The 8,977-nt window shown below is 38.4% G+C and overlaps 1 protein-coding gene across 1 annotated transcript in view; it reads right to left on the reverse strand.

Moving 5' to 3' along the window:
- Nucleotides 1-7,776, reverse strand: part of NMD3 (NMD3 ribosome export adaptor) — a 63,492-nt gene extending 55,716 nt beyond the window's left edge. The window contains exon 1 of the mRNA XM_072752320.1: nucleotides 7,700-7,776. The gene's annotated coding sequence lies outside the window, so the exon portion shown is untranslated. The remainder of the gene's footprint in view (nucleotides 1-7,699) is intronic.
- Nucleotides 7,777-8,977: the final 1,201 nt, after the last annotated feature.

Genomic DNA, 8,977 nt, shown 5'->3' on the forward strand with positions numbered 1-8,977 from the left:
AAATTATGATGTACTTTCTAACCTACAAAGTTAAGCAAAAGATAATAAATGTTAATGAGGGTGGAGAGAGAAGCACAATTTCATGCACTGCAGGTATAAGAAAGTGCTAACTCATTGATATGAAAAGAGTAGTTGAATGGGAAAATCTTTGTTTTTCAGCCAAAATAGTAAAGATTGCCTCAGGTACAAATCATCAATAAATATTAAATCTACAGGGAATTTTTTTTTAGATGTATTCATTTGAGAGAGAGAGAGAAAGAGCATGAATGAGAGGGATAGAGAGAGAAGAGAGAATCACCCTGCACTGAGCACAGAACCTGACATGGGGCTCAATCTCATGACGCTAAGATCATGACCTGGCTGAAAAAGAGTTGGTGACTTAACTGACTGCACCACCAAAGCACCCTGAGAGGGAAATTTTTGATGAAGAGGTGAGAGTATTTGCAGGGTCTTATGGTATCTTCCCACTGTAAAGAGGGAAACAATTGTCCCTTTACCTTTCAGGGTTTGTGGCTAAGATCCCCCCATAATAAAAGACAGATTAACACAAGAAAAAGCAAACAGAAGTATAATAACATGTTTATTTCATACATGGGATATCTTTAAAAAATAGACTAAAAAGATGTGACAACTAAATATAATCTCTGATCCTAGATTGAATCCCGTGCTGAAGGGGAAAAAATTGCTACAAAATACATTATTGGGCCAATTGACAAAATTGGATGGTGGATGGTAGATTAGGAAATATAATTATATCAATGTTAAACATGCTAAAGTTGATAACTGCACTGTGGTTATACAAGAGATCTACCCATTCTTAGCAATGTTATATTAAGTAAACAAGGAGGCCATTAGACTGAGGTGGTTTTAATACCTTAGCATTCTACATAAGCAAACTAAAACCCAAGACAAAATACTTAACATTAAGAAATCAAAACCAAAGGACAACCAATAATACTCAGCCAGCTAGGTTTTTACAAATAAGGCAATTTTAAACTGAAGATTTAAACTTAAATAAATCTAAGTTATAGTCAATCAAATAATTTCCTTACTTTGTTTCCACACTTTCCCTATATAAATCTCGACCTGCTTCTGTCAGTGGAGCAGCTCTGACCACTTCTGGTGTGGATCTACTTGATTCTAGTCAGCTTTTGCTCAAATAAACTAAAAATGATATCTATGCTTCAGGGGGCACCTGGGTGTCTTAGTCCACTAAGCGTCTGCCTTAGGCTCAGGTCCTGATCCCACGGTCCTGAGATGGAGCTCCGCATTGGACACCTTGCTCAGCAGGGAGTCTGCTTCTCCCTCCCTCTTTCCCTCTGCCCCTCCTCCCAACTCATGTGCATGTGCACTCTCTCTCCCTCAAATAAATGAATAAAATCTTAAAAAAAATATCCCTTAGTTATCTTTTAACCATTCATACAGACTGGAGTATTAGGGTTAAATATAGTAGGAAGAAATGTTCACAAAAAGATACTATTCTCTGAGTTTAAGTCTATATATCCATCTAGATAGATACATAGATTATAGGGGCAGAAAATTTTCCTTTTTATCCTTCTAGATTCTTTGGTTGGTCTAATAATTAAATTGATATAAGACAGATTAACAGAAGAAAAACAAAAGTTTAATAACATGTATACTTCCTGTTTCTGTGGGAGCGACCCAGGAAAACTGAGTAACCCCCTGAATGGCCGAAGGCATCAGTTTAAGCACCATCCTCTGCTAAACGGAAAAGGAGATGTTGAGGGTTGGAGTCAGTTGTGGGAGGTTACCAGGAAAAGCAGAGTAAACAAGAGTAAGATTGTAATGCAGATAGAAGTCCTTGCCTTCTGCACTAATAAGAGTTTCTAGATTTAGATATCCTCCTCTTCCTGGTATAGAGAAGGAGACACCCTTACAAATGGAGATTTTTCCTATAAATGTAACATCCATTGGGTTTTCAGAGCTTCTCTTGTGTTGGCAGTTTCTTAAAATTAACCAGCTTAAAATAATCAATATGCCATAGAGGCATATTTAGGGTTGGTATCTTTTGTTCCCCTTCAGTTTCATCTTTGAAGCTTTAAAAAAGTTTCAAAATCCAGAAGCTAAGTCGATAGACTGCTCTATATCTCATTGAACCAGTCTCTGTCTTGAGAATATGTCAGTTTAGTTGAACATTTGTGTCTCATTTCAGGGGGTGATCATGCAAGGGACTCCCAAATTCCGGTCTATATTGTACAAGCAATCAGGTAATTAATAAGAGGCCTTTTTATGGAAACAAAAGAAAAACAAAGGTTAATGACCGGAGCAGATTAAAAACCAGTTTCTGAGCCTAGGTGGGAGCCAGTCAAGATTTCTACATGTTAGGATCAAAGCATCTGCAGATAAAGTGAGGGCAGGCAGTGGAAATCTGAAAGATTTTCTTGGTTTGTAGTTTGAATGTCTCTGGTGATCTTTCTGAGTGGCCCACATGAAAACAGGCATGAACACTATTTAAACATGGGCTATAGTAGCAATTTTCTGAAGTTGATATCAAGTTGACCAGCTTCAGTCTGCAGGGCTTCAGAAAAAAAGAACAGTTTTAGTTCTCAATGATTCCAAATCAAAAGGATGTGAGGAAATTGGAAACATTAATTTGGAGAGTCATAGACAGATATTTGAGGAAACCAGAATAATTTAGGATCCAGTCCAATTTGTAAGCAAACAATAAATCCTCAAAGCCAATTAATCCGAACTAGAATGTATGTTATTGAAGCATACTTTTTCTCTCTAAAATCATCCTCATTTCTACCAAAGAGAGCCAAATTAGGACTAATATTTTGCAAAATAAATCTAGTTCCAATAAACTTGGCCTGATTATTCACGTAAGTGTGGCAAGAATAGTGACTGATCAAGTAGGCTCTTTTTAAATTTTCTCTGCTGGAACCTTGCATAAGGAGTCTCATATCGAACGTTAAAAAGTTTCTCCAGGCCAGAAAGCCAAGCCAAAGATTTGCCATCAGATTTACCTGTAATACCTATAGATTTGGGTAAATTCCTCTTCTCAAGGTTCCCAAAATATCCTGAGGTTCCTGCATCTGCCAGAAATTGACCTTCTTACTCACCTAACTGGACACTCTGTAAACAAGGTACTGGGCTGTTTTTCCGAGGGGCTTTATTAGCTCCATAAAGTCAACTTTAGTTTCTTAAGGCTGTCTGTTTATATCTGAGTCTATGAATGTCTCTCTCAAATATGGCATGCCAGTCAAAGCCTTGGTATATAACCAATGTTTATAATTTTGTCCTTTACCAGGAGAACAGATGATTATTGAATTTATGCAAATAAATACATTATCATGAAAATATAAGAATGCTTACTGACAGTTTCTGAATTCCGGAGGGATTGGGAAGAAAAATTGAAATGCTTGAGTTTGTTCACAAAGGTGTATTTCATCAAATTGCTGTAAATCATAGTTAGCTTAAGAGAAAAAGTTTCGTTAAATTTGGAAAGACAAAATATTCTTAAAAATCAGGAATGTTTCTTAGGGCAGCCCCAGTGGCTTAGCCGTTTAGAGCCGCCTTCAGCCCAGGGCCTGATCCTAGAGACCCGGGATCGAGTCCAAAGTCGGGCTCCCTGCATGGAGCCTGCTTCTCCCTCTGCCTGTGTCTCTGCTTCTCTCTGTGTCTCTCATGAGTAAATAAATAAAATCTTAAAAAAAAAAATCATCCCCTTCAGTTCATTCAGTCCCATGCTATTAATTCTTTTTTGCTGAATCCAGTTTTCCCACCTGTTCCAGAAATTCTTACCCAATTCGGTTTTGTGACCTTTAGGTTATCAGAATGCCATATTTGTCAAAAGTCCTGTCCATGAATCTCTGAAGACAAACACACCTGCAAAATTATCAGAGTAAAACAATAACTATCTATAAGACTTAAAAATGCCCATGATTAAAGATCTGCTGAAAGTTCACTGTGATGTATTGACAAAGAAATTTGGTTATTTCTGTGACACACAACACTTCAAGATAATAACTAGAATTATAAGTGCTAACATTATACCAAGACAAACAAGACTTTTTAAAACTTCACACATTTTTTAGAACACTTATTAATAACATATATCTTCACAAATATAATCTAAGAAGGTTTAACATCACTTATTTGACAATGATTCCCACATAATTTAATATACCAAATAAGCCTAATTAGTTTAACAAATCTTTTAAGAACTTCCTGGGACCTCCTAAAATATCCCAAAATTTCTTCCAGATCAAAAAATAACTTCATTAAGAATTTAATTTTGAAGAAACAATAACTCTTGGCAAGGATGTGGGGAAAAAGAAACTCTTATGCACTTTGGTGGGAATGCAAACTGGCACAGCCACTGTAGAAAACAGTATGGAGGTTCCCCAAACAATCTAAAATAGAACTAGTCCACTATCCAGTAATCGTACTACTGAGTACTTACTCAAATAATACAAAAACACTAATTTGAAAGGGTATATGCACCCCTATATTTATAACAGGGTTATTTACAATAGCCAAATCATGAAAGCAGCCTAAGTGATGTCCATCAATAGATGAATGGGTGAAGGTCCAAAACACACACACACACACACACACACACGACAGACACTAGAATATTATTCAGATGTAAAAAATGAAATCTTGCCATTTGCAACATGGATAGAGCTAGAGAGTATAAAGCCAAGCAAAGTCAGTCAGAGAAAGACAAATATCATACGATTTCACCCATATTTGTAATTTAAGAAATAAAACAAATGAGTGAAGGAAAAAGAAAAGAGAGACAAAACAATAAAAAGACTCTTAACTATAGATGGTAACCAGAGAGGAGCTGAGTAGGGGGAGGGTGAAATAGGTAAAGGAGATAAAGGGTATATTTACAATGATGAGCACTAAATGCATAGACTTGTTGGATCACTATATTGTACACTTGAAACTAATATAACACTGTCTGTTAACTATACTGGGATTAAAATTAAAAACAAAAAATTTTTTTAAAGAATTTGATTTTGGAAACTTTGTCAGAAATGTCAAAATGTTTGAACACTTGACTAAATAGGATTATGGATTACTGTGAAATATCAGCATTGCTCTAGGACAAAATTACTTTCTTTTCCCTCAACAAAAATGCAAGTCCATTCCTCATACTTTTTCTTACTAAAAGTACACATTCTATTTTCTTTGCATATAGAAATGTGTTCCTCATTATTTCTAGCAGTTTTAATTACATATATTAGAGTTCTTTTTTTTTAAGATTTTATTTATTTATTCATGAGACACAGAGTGTGAGAAAGGCAGAGACACAGGCAGAGGGAGAAGCAGAGACACAGGCGGAAGGAGAAGCAGGCTCCACACAGGAAGCCCAACCTGGGACCTGGTCCCAGGACTTCAGGATCATGCCCTGGGCCGAAGGCAAGCGCTAAACTGCTGAGCCACCCAGGGATCCCCCATATATTAGAATTGATATATATATATATAGAATTCAACTTTGGCTTTTATCAGCCCCTGAACATTAGCCTGCAGCTGATCACTTTAGGGGGCCTAGGAGGAATTTTGGTCATTTGTTTCCTCTGTGAGATGGGTTATAAATGGACACTAATCTTTGTAACTCCTCTGTAAATTTGGAAAGATATGCTGAAGTGGAGGTAGAAGGGCTTTATAATTTAAAAGATCTGTTGCTGTCCAGGGGACATGACTTCTTTGGGTGGGGTGTCTAGGATACCTCCACAAAGAAGATTGCATAGGAAATCTGAAGCTGGCTGATTTCAGAGCCCTGGAAAGTCAGAGAGGTAAGAAATAGCAAAGTGAGCCCCATTACCTGTCCTAGATGCTTCTGCTAAATTTACTTTCTGGCATTCAGCATTTACATGAGTAATCTGTATACTTTGGGCCTAGAGATTAAGCCAGAGTGTTCTTTATAAATCTTGTAAGGAAAGAGAAGTTAAAACAGGCAGATGGGGCCAGGATTTGGGGAAGGGAATTTACATTGGATGTGGATATTAATTTTTGTCTTATTTCTGTTCTTTCATCCTGTAGAGGGAGACTTTAAGGCTAGCTATTATACCTTGGTGTCCACTTTTTAATCTGGTATTTCCATAGGTACCAATAAGACCATTGTTTAGGAGGAGAACTCTCTTTTTAAAAAATTCAAATATAAAAGTTTGTCCAGGGGCACCTGGGTGGCTTAGTGGTTGAGTGTCTGCCTTTGGCTCAGGTCATGATCCCAAAGTCCTGGGATCGAGTCCCACATTGGGTTTTCTGTGGGGAGCCTGCTTCTCCCTCTGCCTAGGTCTTTGCTTCTCTGTGTGTCTCTCATGAGTAAATAAATAAAATCTTAAAAAAAAAAAGTTTGTCCACTTCGAAGGAGTCATCATATGGCCATTGATGAGTAGGGTCTATTTTTTAAGATTTTATTTATTTATTCATGAGAGAGACAGAGACAGAGACAGAGACACAGGCAGAGGGAGAAGCAGGCTCCATACAGGAAGCCTGATGTAGGACTCGATCCCATCCCGGGACTGCAGGATTACGCCCTGGACTGAAGATAGGCGCTAAACCACTGAGCCACCCAGGGATCACTGAGTAGGGTATATTAATCTTACTAGTAACTCAAATCAATAAGCCTTTTCATGGCTTAACCAAAGATGAAAGAGCCATCCTACAAGACAGTGCAAAATTTGCAGACCTCTCAGGATCTAGAAAGCTTGCTCCCAAAGACATTCTAAGAAAGCAAAGGCCTTCATTTTTACAGGTGGTAAGAAGGGTATGATGAATATATTTCTGGTTTCCCACAAGAACATGAGATATCTCCAGATACAGACCCACTAATCTGTGACAGCAGGAAGATGCCACAGTGATGGGATTTTTTTCAGCACTAACCAAACAATGGAGGTTGGGATGGCAAAAGTCCCTTATGGACCAGGACCTCCTATCACAAACTCCCTGAGAGCTGGCACAGTTGGACAAAGAGAATACTGCTTGTGACTTTGTATCTCAGAATCCCCGTCAACTGGCCACCAAAATGCACACCAATAAATGCACCTTCTGACTGGGAGACCAGTCAGAATATTCTCAGTGGTCACAAAGCCACACTCTCAGGACACAGAGCAAGACAACAACACAATAGACAGAGAGAAAAAGAAAAATAGTGACTATCTCTGGGATGGAAAGGATCAATAAAAAACAAAAGTACTCATTACCAATGTAGAGGCTACTTTTCGGAGCAGGGTTTGAGTAATAGAAACCTGAATAAGGTAAAAGAGTCCACAGTGACCACTGGAATGAATGTGAACAGGCTTATTAGTTAGGCAACCCACCTCAAAATATCTGCAAGTCCTAGCAGACCAATAGGCTACTTATAACCAGGCACAGTCTCCAAATAAGGAAAATTCCATACATTCCCATACCTCCTTACTCCCCCTCTTAATTATTACCCCCTATCACTGCCTCTGGGCAGTCTCTCCTTTGCTGTCCTGCCCACTGCTCCCTTGCAGTGAATTCAGTAAATGTCTATCTCCCTCTGTTCTGCCTTGGGTGAATTCTTTGATCGGTTATCCACAATCAATTCTTTACCAGAGTCACTGTACCAAAGGAACTAGTTCCACAGATATTTTCTCCTGCTAATCTACATTCAGAAAAAGAAAAGTTCACTCATCACTCTTGTTTTAACCAGTCCCTGCAAACAGAACTGGGAGACAAATATGGTAAGAATTCTTACCTTGGGCTGGCCCTGTCAGAGATCCCAGGATTTCAGCTGCTGCAGCCTCACAGCAAGCAAAATCAAGCCAGTGAAGTTTGTCCTTCGTGGTCGCCATCTGCAGGGGTGGGAGATTTTTCCCTTCTTGTCTAGGTTCTTTGGCTGAACTAATAATTAAGTTGATGTAAGACAGATCAACAGGACAAAAACAAGAAAAAGTTCGATAACATGTATACCTTCTATATACTTGGGAGAGACCCAGGAAAACTGAGTAACCCTCCCAAATGGCCAAACGCATCACCTTAAACACCATCCTCAGCTAAAGACAAAAGAAGATGTTGCAGGGAAGTCAGTTGTGGGAGATTACCAGGAATAAAACAGTAAAAAAAAGAGTAAGATTGTAATGCAGATGTAACTCCAGGCCTTCTCCATTGGTAAGAGTTACTGGAGATTAAGAAACCACATAGTTTCCTCCTCTTCCTGGTACAGCCAGGAAGACACCCTTACAAATAGATTTTTCTTATAAATGTACATGTCTCTAATAGAAACAGTTACTTCCACTGGGTTTTCAGAGTTTCTTGTGTCTGCAATTTCTTAAAAATAACCAGCTTAGGGGCACCAGGGTCGCTCAGTCAGTTAAGCATATGACTCTTCATTTGGTTTAGGTCACGATCTCAAATTGTAGGATTGAGCCCCAGCTGGATCTCCAGGCTCAGCAGAGAGTCTCCCTCTCCCTTTGCCCCTCTCTCTGCTTGCATGCTCTCTCTCTCAATCAAATATAAAAACAAAATCTTAAAAAAGAAAATAAATAACCAGCTTAAAATACTGAATATGCCAAAGAGGCCTATTTTGGGGTGGCATATTTTGCTTCCTTTCTATAAATGTAAATATATATATGTATATACTTACACATATATGTGTGTGCATGCTGCAGATACATACACATGGAGCAGGAAAGATGAGAATACTAATAACTCACCAGAAAGTCATAAAGATTATTTAAAATGAGAAACATTTGAACTACAAAAGGTGCACAAACCTTTTCTGAAATTTCCTTATCTAACTAAAACAGAGCACCTGGAATGTACAGCTAACATTAACCCCCCTTTGGGGAATTTTCCTGTTTGTGAGTAAACAAACTCTTAGCACCAGTAGTTGAGAATTCAGCTGCCGAAAATTGCCCTCAAGGGGAGTTTCCATCCAGGAAGGAGATGGCCTATTAATATCAGGATGAAAAAGCCCAGTAGAATCTTGCATACATTCCCACTGAAGCTCTTAACTACCCACACCCTTTTCCCC

This window comes from Vulpes vulpes, chromosome 3, assembly GCF_048418805.1.
Source record: "Vulpes vulpes isolate BD-2025 chromosome 3, VulVul3, whole genome shotgun sequence".
Taxonomy (NCBI): domain Eukaryota; kingdom Metazoa; phylum Chordata; class Mammalia; order Carnivora; family Canidae; genus Vulpes; species Vulpes vulpes.